The 12259-nt window shown below is 35.7% G+C and overlaps 1 protein-coding gene across 1 annotated transcript in view; it reads left to right on the plus strand.

Moving 5' to 3' along the window:
* The window catches only part of LOC133790347 (uncharacterized), a 58544-nt gene that overhangs the window by 15762 nt on the left and 30523 nt on the right, over positions 1–12259 (plus strand). The window lies entirely within an intron of this gene.

The raw sequence follows: 12259 nt of genomic DNA on the forward strand, positions 1-12259 counted from the left end.
AGATACAAAATATTGACAACACAATTGAATTTATTGGAGATTTCATCAAGTAAGTTTCAATATAGTCAGAAATCAGAAACTATGACTAGATTTCAGGTCTAAGAACCTTGCAGAACAACCTGGTAATTTTTTTTGACTAATTATATATATATAAACAAAATACAAAGTATACTAAACAAAACTCTTAATTAAAGCATGATCAGATTAGAAGAGAAGAGATTAAACAAAGTTCAACTAGAAATTAGAAAACACACATACTCTCAAAATAGGCGGCATCTGGGACAAATTCTTGTACATGCATCGGCATAGCAGATCAAGTGGAACCGATGGTTGCACGAATGTACAACCACCGTGGTATTGTGCAGCTCCCGACGGCAATAGCAGCACACAAGCGCCTCATCATCTCTTAGCCTTGAAGAGGAAGCCCCCCATCGAATGGCTGGTGCTCTTCGAAAATTGGCTGGTACTGCTCAAAAATCCGAGCAATCATATTATCAATGTCGTCATTGTTATTACCATCTTCCTCACCATCGTATCTGTCATATATCGGGGCTGGAAGATGGGTGAGAGAGACCACATCACAGTGAATTTCCACTGCTCCACTCGTTCTCTCCCTCTATATATATAGATTCATGGGTGTGTATGCATTTTGTACAAAAAAAAAAATGTATCAATTCGAACCGATGATTGCTTTGGCCATTATGGTGGCAGCTGCTCATTTTTTGAACCGTCCACCTGCTCCAATTTCGAGCCCAACACCCTCTCCTCCGCCCAACCCAAACTTATTAGCTATCGTGCCTTATCAACCACAGACTCCGACTCCGATTCCAGCTCCCTCACCTCCGCCCAGCCCCGACACACTAGCGATAGTTCCTTATCAACCACCTCGTCTGATTCCAACCTATGACTCCCCAATACACTACCACCCTCCCGGACCACCCCCAGCCACCAACTCACCTGTTTCATCTACCACCACAGTGGAAATTCACTGTGATGTGGCCTCCCTCACCCATCTTCCAGCCCCGATATATGACATATACGATGGTGAGGAGGATGGTAATAACAATAATGATGAGGAGGATGGTAATAACAATGACGACATTAATAATATGATTGCTCAGATTTTTGAGAAGTACCAGCCAATTTTCAAGGAGTACCAGCCATTCGATGGGGGGCTTCCTCTTCAAGGCTAAGAGATGATAAAGAGCTTGTGGGCTTCCTATTTTGAGAGTGTGTTTTCTAATTTCTAGTTGAACTTTGTTTAACCTCTTCTCTTCTAATCTGATCATGCTTTAATTAAGAGTTTTGTTGAGTATACTTTGTATTTTATTTATATATATAATTAGTCAAAAAATTTACCAGGTTGTTTTGCAAGGTTCTTAGACCTGAAATCTAGTCATAGTTTCTGATTTCTGACTATATTGAAACTTACTTGATGAAATCTCCAATAAATTCAATTGTGTTGTCAATATTATGTATCTATTTTTTCTGTATCTATATTAGTTTTGTTTGTCAGTTTTTCTAAATTTTTTTTCCATTTTCTGTCAAAATAGGCGGCATCTGGGACAAATTCCTGCACATGCATCGGCATAGCAGACCAAGTGAAACCGGTGGTTACACGAATGTACAACCACCGTGGTATCGTGCAACTCCCGACAACAATAGCAGCACACAAGCGCCTCATCATCTCTTAGCCTTGAAGAGGAAGCCCCCCCATCGAATGGCTGGTGCTCCTAAAAAATTGGCTGGTACTGCTCAAAAATCCGAGCAATGTCATTGTTATTACCATCCTCTTTATCATCATTGTTATTACTATCCTCATCATCGTATCTGTCATATATCGGGGCTTGAAGATGGGTGAGGGAGACCACATCACAGTGAATTTCCATTGCGGTGGTAGATGAAACAGGTGAGTTGGTGACTGGGGGTGGTCCGGGAGGGTGGTGGTGCATCGGGGAGTCATAGGTTGGAATCAGACGAGATGGTTGATAAGGAACTATCGCTAGTGTGTCGGGGCTGGGCGAAGGTGAAGGAGCTGGAATTGGAGTTGGAGTCTGTGGTTGATAAGGCACGATAGCTAATAAGTTTGGGTTGGGCGGAGGAGAGGGTGTTGGGCTCGAAATCGGAGCAGGTGGACGGTTCAAAAAATGAGCAGCTGCTACCATAATGGCCAAAGCAATCACCGATTCGAATTGATCCTTTTTTTTTTAAGTACAAAATGCATACACACCCATGAATCTATATATATAAAGGGAGAGAGTGAGAGCGAGTGGAGAAGGAGGAAGGCTAGTTTGGTAAAATTGAAAAATGAAGAGAGGAGCATGGAGGAGTGAGGGCAAATAGTAACTGAACATTTCTTTCTCGTCGAGGCCATGGAAGACAACCCTGTTGAGCACCGTATACTCTTAGTGCTCTTTATCTATCTGATATCTATTTCCCAATACAATTGATCCATTGTGCCTATATATCCATACACATATATGTATACAAGAGATTATATATTATATGTTTAATATAATATTAAATATTATACCTTGCTAGTTTAAAAAAAAAAAAATTTGTTGTTAATTAACAGTAAATTATATTATATGTTTAATATGAAATTATTCTAATAAATGAGTTTAAATTTATTTAATTTTTATTGAAGTTATAAAACATATAATTTTATTATTTTTAAATAATTATCATTGTAAATATCTCAAAATTATTTTATTTTAATTTGTTTAATTATTTATTATTTTTAAATAATTATTATTGTAAAATATCATAAAAATATCTTATTTTAATTTGTTTAATGATTTATTATTTTTAAATAATTATCATTGTAAAATATTTCAAAAATATCATATTTTAATTTTTATAATTATTTATTCTATTTTATTTAACTTTAAGTGTTTACAAACTACTTTTAAATATAAGAATATTCCGTTAAAATTAACATTAAAAAATAAAAAACCGTTAAAACCAAGAATTTTCGTTATCTACACTTATTATATAGAATAGATATATAGTTGACACTTGACAATATATATTTCTTAACGAATATATATTTTGAAAATCTAAAATTATAAATTAAATAAAAGCTATAAAAATATAATTTAAATTTTGATTTTTTTTATTGAAATTTGAAGACAAATAATTAAGTGTTTAGCCTAATAATTATTAACTAAGATGAAGTTACATATGTGTGTATTTATACAAAATTATTTAGTATTTTAAAAGTGTGCCAAGAGATGCATTAAAATTATTATATAAATTAATAACTATTTGTTTGTGTATATTCAACAATATAGGTGTAGCGATTGTTTAATTAAGAAGAACAATGTGAAAATAAAAATTACTTCTAAGTTAAAAAATTTCCATAACAATTTAGGTGTAGCGATTGTATGATGTCGTTTATTTGTTTTATGTTTAGAAGCCCATAATAATCTGAATTCTATTTTTATTTTGTAGTTTACATATAGTATACAGTGTGCATGTTTATTTTCATCAAATAATTATTTATTTATCTATTTTCAAGAAAAATACTTATGAATTTGAATAATTAAAATATTGAAAAAGTCGAACCTTAGGAATTTATTTGGCAAAAATTTATTTAATTGTCTCAAAACATTGTAAAGTTACATATCAAATAAAAACATAATATTCAGTTAATGATTTTAACATTTTAAATAACAAAATTCTACCAAGCAAAAAAAAAAGCTAAGCAACAAAAAAAAAATATTATTATAATATATGTGAAAGGCTTTGCAAATAACCCAAAAGTAGAAAATGTCAAGCTCCTCATCTGCTTGACACGTGTGGAACTAAATAACAGAAGAAAACCTCGTACCTCAATCTTTAACAAGTGAGGGACTAAATAAAAAAAATATAGTCTTATATATATAACCTCATACCTCAATCTTTAATAAGTGAGGGACTAAATAAAAAAACATAAACCTCATAAAATAAAGTTTGGGCTTTGCAAATAACAATAGTCTCATATATATAACCTCATACCTCAATCTTTAACAAGTGATGGACTAAATAAAAAAAATTTGTAACGATCCTAGGCTAGTCTAGTCTTAGGTGCAAAAATATTATATATTATTTTATAAATATACTTACAATTTAAAACTTTTAGTTTAAAAAATAGATTTACAAAAGTAAATATATAGCTATAACATTCTTTTCAGCTCAAATATTTTCTTAAAAAAAAAAATCAAAATCTCTACAATAACTTAAGTTACAACCAATTTGTTTTTTTTTTTAACATAATGCTAATAAAAAAAAATTTCCAAAAAATAATTACTATAAATGTATTCTTCCTTCTATTCATATTTTTTTTTCAAAAATAAGAATTCTAAAACTTTACATAACTTATTCTTAAAACAATGCATTTTTATTCTTAAAACAATGTATTTTTATTCTTAAAACAATGCATTTTTAACCATAATTTTGTTTTCAAACTATTATTTTTTTTAAGAAACCAAATTAAACTATTTTCTTACACAAACTTTCAAGGATAAATAATTACAAAAAAAAAAATCAATATACCTATATTTCCCTCTATTTCATTTTTTTTTTGTTTTATCAAACTAATAATTCAATATTTTTTTTTGTGTACAAAACTTACTTTCAGCTGAAATATTTTAATTTTTTTAAAAAAACGTTTGCAATAACTTTTTCTTATAACAATTTATTTTAATTATATATATTTTTCAAAATAAGGCAAGAAAAGAAAAAAATATAAAAATGAAAAAAAAAACACGCTTAATAAAATATTAAAAAGCTTGGAGTGTCTCCTTTCAAAAGAGGTGTGGGGGAAAGTCTTCGATGAGTTTGGTATATGCCCTCTAACTGTTCTCAATTATTTCTATCTAGGCTAGGGGGCAGAAAAAGGATTTCTTTACTTTGGAAAACTACCGTGTTGGCCACTTTTTGGGCATTATGGCTTGAAAGAAATAACAGAATTTTTGAAGATATATCCAACTCAGCAGTGAATATTTGGGATAAGATTCAATTTTGAGTGGCTACTTGGGTGTATAGAAACAAATGTTTTGCTGGAGTCCCTTTCTCTGATCTTTCTAGGGATTGGGGAAATTTTTGGATTTAACTTTTTGGGGTGGGGTTTTTTTTCCTTTTTGTAACCACGTTTTCCTCCGCCATAAGTGAGGCCTCTCAATTTTATTGGGAGGAGGTCAACCTTCATTGACCTCTGTCTCTTTTTCAAAAAATATAAAATATTAAAAAACTCAACAAGGTTGTCTTCCTTGGAGAAAGAAATGTTCAGTCACCGTTTGCCCTCACTCCTCTCTTCATTTTTACCAAACTATCCTTCCTCCACTTGCTCTCACTCTATATATATAGATTCATGGGTGTGTATGCATTTTGTACTTAAAAAAAAGGATCAATTCGAATCGGTGATTGCTTTGGCCATTATGGTGGCAGCTGCTCATTTTTTGAACCGTCCACCTGCTCCGATTTCGAGCCCAACACCCTCTCCTCCGCCCAACCCAAACTTATTAGCTATCGTGCCTTATCAACCACAGACTCCAACTCCAATTCCAGCTCCTTCACCTTCGCCCAGCCTCGACACACTAGCGATAGTTCCTTATCAACCATCTCGTCTGATTCCAACCTATGACTCCCCGATGCACCACCACCCTCCCGGACCACCCCCAGTCACCAACTCACCTGTTTCATCTACCACCGCAATGGAAATTCACTGTGATGTGGTCTCCCTCACCCATCTTCAAGCCCCGATATATGACAGATACGATGATGAGGATAGTAATAACAATGATGATAAAGAGGATGGTAATAACAATGACATTGCTCAGATTTTTGAGCAGTACCAGCCAATTTTTTAGGGCACCAGCCATTCGATGGGGGGTCTTCCTCTTCAAGGCTAAGAGATGATGAGGCGCTTGTGTGCTGCTATTGTTGTCGGGAGTTGCACGATACCACGGTGGTTGTACATTCGTGTAACCACCGGTTTCACTTGGTCTGCTATGCCGATGCATGTGCAGGAATTTGTCCCAGATGCCGCCTATTTTGAGAGTATGTGTGTTTTCTAATTTCTAGTTGAAAGGCAGTGATCAGATCACGGGAGCTCTGTTCCTTTCTCTTTCTCGACTGTTCCAAAACAAAACAGAGTATTCAAACTACAATCACAGAAAATGGAAAAAAAATTTAGAAAAACTGACAAACAAAACTAATATAGATACAGAAAAAATAGATACATAATATTGACAACACAATTGAATTTATTGGAGATTTCATCAAGTAAGTTTCAATATAGTCAGAAATCAGAAACTATGACTAGATTTCAGGTCTAAGAACCTTGCAAAATAACCTGGTAAATTTTTTGACTAATTATATATATAAATAAAATACAAAGTATACTCAACAAAACTCTTAATTAAAGCATGATCAGATTAGAAGAGAAGAGGTTAAACAAAGTTCAACTAGAAATTAGAAAACACACTCTCAAAATAGGAAGCCCACAAGCTCTTTATCATCTCTTAGCCTTGAAGAGGAAGCCCCCCATCGAATGGCTGGTACTCCTTGAAAATTGGCTGGTACTGCTCAAAAATCTGAGCAATCATATTATTAATGTCGTCATTGTTATTACCATCCTCCTCATCATTATTGTTATTACCATCCTCCTCACCATCGTATATGTCATATATCGGGGCTGGAAGATGGGTGAGGGAGGCCACATCACAGTGAATTTCCACTGTGGTGGTAGATGAAACAGGTGAGTTGGTGGCTGGGGGTGGTCCGGGAGGGTGGTAGTGTATTGGGGAGTCATAGGTTGGAATCAGACGAGGTGGTTGATAAGGAACTATCGCTAGTGTGTCGGGGCTGGGCGGAGGTGAGGGAGCTGGAATCGGAGTCGGAGTCTGTGGTTGATAAGGCACGATAGCTAATAAGTTTGGGTTGGGCGGAGGAGAGGGTGTTGGGCTCGAAATTGGAGCAGGTGGACGGTTTAAAAAATGAGCAGCTGCCACCATAATGGCCAAAGCAATCATCGGTTCGAATTGATACATTTTTTTTTTTTGTACAAAATGCATACACACCCATGAATCTATATATATAGAGGGAGAGAAGGAGGAATGGTAGTTTGGTAAAATTAAATAATGAAGAGAGGAGCATGGAGGAGTGAGGGTAAACGGTGACTGAACATTTCTTTCTCCAAGAAAGACAACCCTGTTGAGTTTTTTAATATTTTATTAAGCGTGTGTTTTTTTTCATTTTTATATTCTTTTCTTGTCTTATTTTGAAAAAAATATATATAATTAAAATAAATTGTTATAAGAAAAAGTTATTGCAAACGTTTTTTAAAAAAATTAAAATATTTCAGCTGAAAGTAAGTTTTGTACACAAAAAAAATATTGAATTAGTAGTTTGATAAAAAAAAAGAAATATAAGCATATTGATTTTTTTTTTTTGTAATTATTTAACCTTGAAAGTTTGTGTAAGAAAATAGTTTAATTTGGTTTCTTAAACAAAATTATGGTTAAAAATACATTATTTTAAGAATAAGTTATGTAAAGTTTTAGAATTCTTATTTTTGAAAAAAAAATATGAATAGAAGGAAGAATAAATTTATATTAATTATTTTTTGGAATTTTTTTTTTTGTTAGCATTATGTTAAAAAAAAAACAAATTGGTTGTAAAATAAGTTATTGTAGAGATTTTGATTTTTTTTTTTTAAGAAAATATTTGAGCTGAAAAGAATGTTATAGCTATATATTTACTTTTGTAATTCTATTTTTTAAACTAAAAGTTTTAAATTGTAAGTATATTTATAAAATAATATTACAGCTATTGTATTATATTAGAAAACGTGTTTTGCACCTAAGCTTAGACTAGACTAGCCTAGGATCGTTACAAAAAAAATTTATTTAGTCCCTCACTTATTAAAGATTGAGGTATGAGGTTATATATATGAGACTATGTTGTTATTTGCAAAGCCCAAACTTTATTTTCTGAGGTTTATGTTTTTTTATTTAGTCCCTCACTTATTAAAGATTGACGTATGAGGTTATATATATGAGACTGCTTTTTTATTTAGTCCCTCACTTGTTAAAGATGGGAAATTTGATATCATATGCTAAAAAATTAAATAAGGTAAAAAATTAAACCAAAAAAATAAACATAGGAAAGTTATCCTACTTTTTCAATTTCTTCCCCAAATTACCCCTCACTTTTCAACTTCCCCATTTTCTTTAACTCCATTCTCTCTCCTCCTTCTCGCCATCTCTCGCTCTCTCTCTCTCTCTCAGACCAAAAAAAACCACCACGGCTTGCAGTCAGCCAGACCTCCACCCACCACGACCTCAGCCAGACCTCCCACACACTCAACCGACCTCCACATTCATTTTTCTCACCCAAAAGCAATGGGTAAGTGTTTTTTATGCAAAATATTGTTAGCTTTTGTTATATTTAGTGTAAGTTGTATGAATCTGTACATTGTTGGTTGTATTTTGTCCATTTTGTGTTCTTAAATGAAAGTAGACTATGCTCCGTTTTCTGTGTTTTTTCTTGGTTTTTCGTTTTTTTGCGATTTCTACCAAAGTCAGAGGTTAGGGATGAAACTATGCGACATTTGAGCGATGCCATTGCGATTTTGACGATGTTATATGTGTGGCAAAAACTAAGTATTTTAGGGCGATTTTTGGGCGACTTTATCTGTGTGCGATGCCTGTGCGATATCGTTGCGATTTTGTCTATATTAATTTTGTCCACAATTTCTTGCGATAGTTGTGCGTTGTTTTTGCGATATTGAATGATATGTGTGCGATTTTAAATCTGTACGATTTTATTTGTACTTTTTTATGATTTTAAATTTTTTTGTTTGTGAAAGATTCAACTGTATTTGTGCTTGTATTGTATGATGGTGTTTGGGCTGTCGATGGTTTCAACTGGGTATTCAATTCCCCAACAAGTAAGACGTTGATGTTTGACATTAACACTACTCTGGAAAAGTTGCGTAAAGTTTTGTATATAGATCCTTTGGTGTATGAACTGAAATTAGAAGTCTGTTACATGTACATAAAAGACACCAAGTTTCCGCCGGAGGTTTTAGTGAAAGATAGTCAACTACGAGTTTTTTTAGCATGAAAGCAAAGATGAGTGTGGACAACTTGCTGCCACTATTTGTGACTGAGGTGAAGAAGAATGTGAATTTGGAGCCTACTCCCCCAACTGTAACCCCTCGAAGTGTGGTAGGGACCTTTGTCCCAGAAACTGATCAGGGGTTGGTTTGAATGAGTAACTACCTAATAATATAGATTACCACAGAGCCGATATCGCATTTGAACATTTAGATGAGTTCGATGGTCCCTATTACAACGATGATCCTGTAGTAGATTTGGATGAGGGTGATGATGTGGAGCTGGAAGTTGATGGAGCTGTACAGGTACCTCCCTTGAGGTTGGAACTAACTCCAAGCAACCAAGCAGAGCGACAAAGAACACCCCCCCGTAATGAGAATCACTAAACACCAGGAACTAGTAGCAGTCGGCCAGGTCCTTCCATTAGTACTCCTGCTTCTGAATTTGAAGTTTGTACCAAATTCAAACCTCTTATGTGTACTAGGGAAGACATAGAGGAAAATCATGTCTATACGACATCTCTTAGTGGTACGCTTTCAGGGGAGATACATCTTGGCAAGTTGTACACAAACAAGGAAGAATTTAAGAATGTAGTGGGAAGGTACGTACTGAAAAAGAATTTTGAGTGGATGGTGAGGAAGTCTGACACTGATGTGTTGTACGTTACTTGCAAGAATCAAAATTGTAAATAGAGATTAAGGGGGAGGAAGAAGGCACGTTGTGACATGTTCGAGGTTACTGTGATCCACAACGAACACACATGTAACTTGGATTTTAGAAATTCTGATCACCGTCAAGCAGCACCGTGGGTTATTGGCCACATTATTAAGGAAGAGTACACATCAGATAGAACTAAGTACATGGCAAAAGACATACAGAGGGATATGTTTAAGGAATATGGCATCAAGATTAGTTATGAGAAGGCTTGGAGGTGCAGAGAGAAGGCACTTACGTATGTGAGGGGTACGCCAGCAGAATCTTATACAAAGTTATATGGTTACTTGTACATGCTGGAACAGAAGAATCCGGGTACTATTGCTGACATTGTGAGAGAGGACGATCGGTTCAAATACTGTTTTTGGTCACTGGATGCTTGTAGGAGGGGATTTAAGTTTTGTCGTCCTGTGATTAGTATTGACGAAACATTCTTGAAAACAAAGTATGGGGGCACAATGTTACTTGCTGTTGCGTACGATGCAAACAACAAATTGTTTCCGATGACCTTTGCAATTGTCGACAGTAAGAACCACGACTCTTGGAAGTATTTCTTGCAGAAGTTAAGGGAAGCCATTGGGGAGGTTGAAAACCTTGTGTTCGTATCAGAAAGGCATCAAAGCATTGAACATGCTGTCAATGTCGTTTTCCCCGAAGCATGCCATTGTTTTTGCTTTAAACATATTACTATGAATGTCACGCACAAGTTCAAGACTAATGTATGTAACATGCAAATATGGCTGGCAGCCTACGCATGGTCGAAGACTGAATGTGATAGACATTTTGAGGTACTCAAACGGATGGATCCTCTCATTGCTACATACGTCGAGAAAATAGGATTTGAAAAGTGGGCTCGTCCTTATTGTCCAGGCGATCGGTACAATATAATGACAAGCAACGCCGCTGAAAGCTTCAACAACGTGACAGAAGAATTCAGGAAATATCTAATAACTACTTTGGTTGAATTCACCAGGTTCACACTGCAAAATTGGTTTATTGATCGTCTCGAAAATGCAAGTAAGTGCACTACCCCTTTGGCAACTACTTTTGAGAATGATTTAAAAGCACAACATGAAGATGATAGGTTCAGGAGTGTCTATCGTAATGGTGCGCAATTATTTAACGTTGGTACGGGTCCTGAAGGTCAGAGAGGTGGTGATGTGGACTTAGTCGAGAGAACATGCACATGCGGAATGTTCTAATTGCTAAAAATCCCTTGTCCTCATGCATGTGCCGCAGCAATTAGTCAGAATGCTAGCCTGTACGCACTTAGCTCCCCGTACTACACAAAAGACACGTGGAAGAAGACCTACGATGCAACAAGTAATGTTGTCGGCGAGGAGGATGATTGGGTACTACCGGAACACATCAAGAACATGAGAGTCGGGGTACCAGTGGATAAAAAACCGGTGGGTCGGCCTAGGAAGAGCAATGCGGGTAGAAGACCGACGAAGCGTCACCCGTCTAATGGTCAGGTGGTTGTGGAACCTCGCCATTATACTAACTGCGGTAGTTCGGATATCTAAGCTCGCTTAGATAGTTCGGATATAACCGAACCATCAAAAAACCTAAATATTTGGAGTTAACCAGATGTGCAAATACAACAGGTTTGGAACAAACCAGCCAAATTATCGATCGATGATAAATGGGAGCCCAAACCTATTGCGAGATAAGTCAAAGTCAAGGCTGGAATATCTTAGAAATATAGTTTCGAACTCTTAACCTCGGAGCCAAAATACTGAGGATGAGGAAAAGTAACTAAAAAAAAAGATTAACCAAATCATTCATATTACATGCCATTAAAGTACTTTTCAGTTCATGGTTAAAGTAATGTCCGACCTTGATAAATAACGAGGTTGGAAACGGATAATTCGGATAAACTATGCATGAATGCATCGAATTTCGAGCCTAAATCAAAACTATGTTTGTAAGAATTAAATAAACATAACCAGTTCATCAATATAGAATATGCAAAATATTTCGAGCCAAGAAATGTAAAGCATATAAAAGAATAGTTAAAGAAATTGTGTCAGCCCCGTGGGCACAAATTTAAATAACTACAGAAATAAGGGGATGCAGCCCCGATAACCGATTTCTCCGAGATCGGATTTAAGGAAGAGGAGTATCCTTGGCCTTCTCGGCATCAACATCACCAGACCCTTCAGGACGAATAGCATGACTATCCTGCTGGGTCGCCTCTCGAGCAGCTACACTTGCCAAAAGACGGGCATTCCACCGCTCAACATATGTGGCTTCGAGAGGACCCAGGAAGCTGGTGTCAAGCTCGGCATTGTCGGCCCAAAGCTTGTACATGGCCTGGTCGACCGCTTTCTCCCTCTGCTCCTTAGACTCATTCAGGAGGCGGGTCTTCTCGCTCTCCATGAAATCGAGGGTGGCAGACTTCTCGTCTTCGAGCTTGGCATTGGCCTTCTCGAGCTCAG

This window comes from Humulus lupulus, chromosome 7, assembly GCF_963169125.1.
Source record: "Humulus lupulus chromosome 7, drHumLupu1.1, whole genome shotgun sequence".
Classification (NCBI taxonomy): domain Eukaryota; kingdom Viridiplantae; phylum Streptophyta; class Magnoliopsida; order Rosales; family Cannabaceae; genus Humulus; species Humulus lupulus.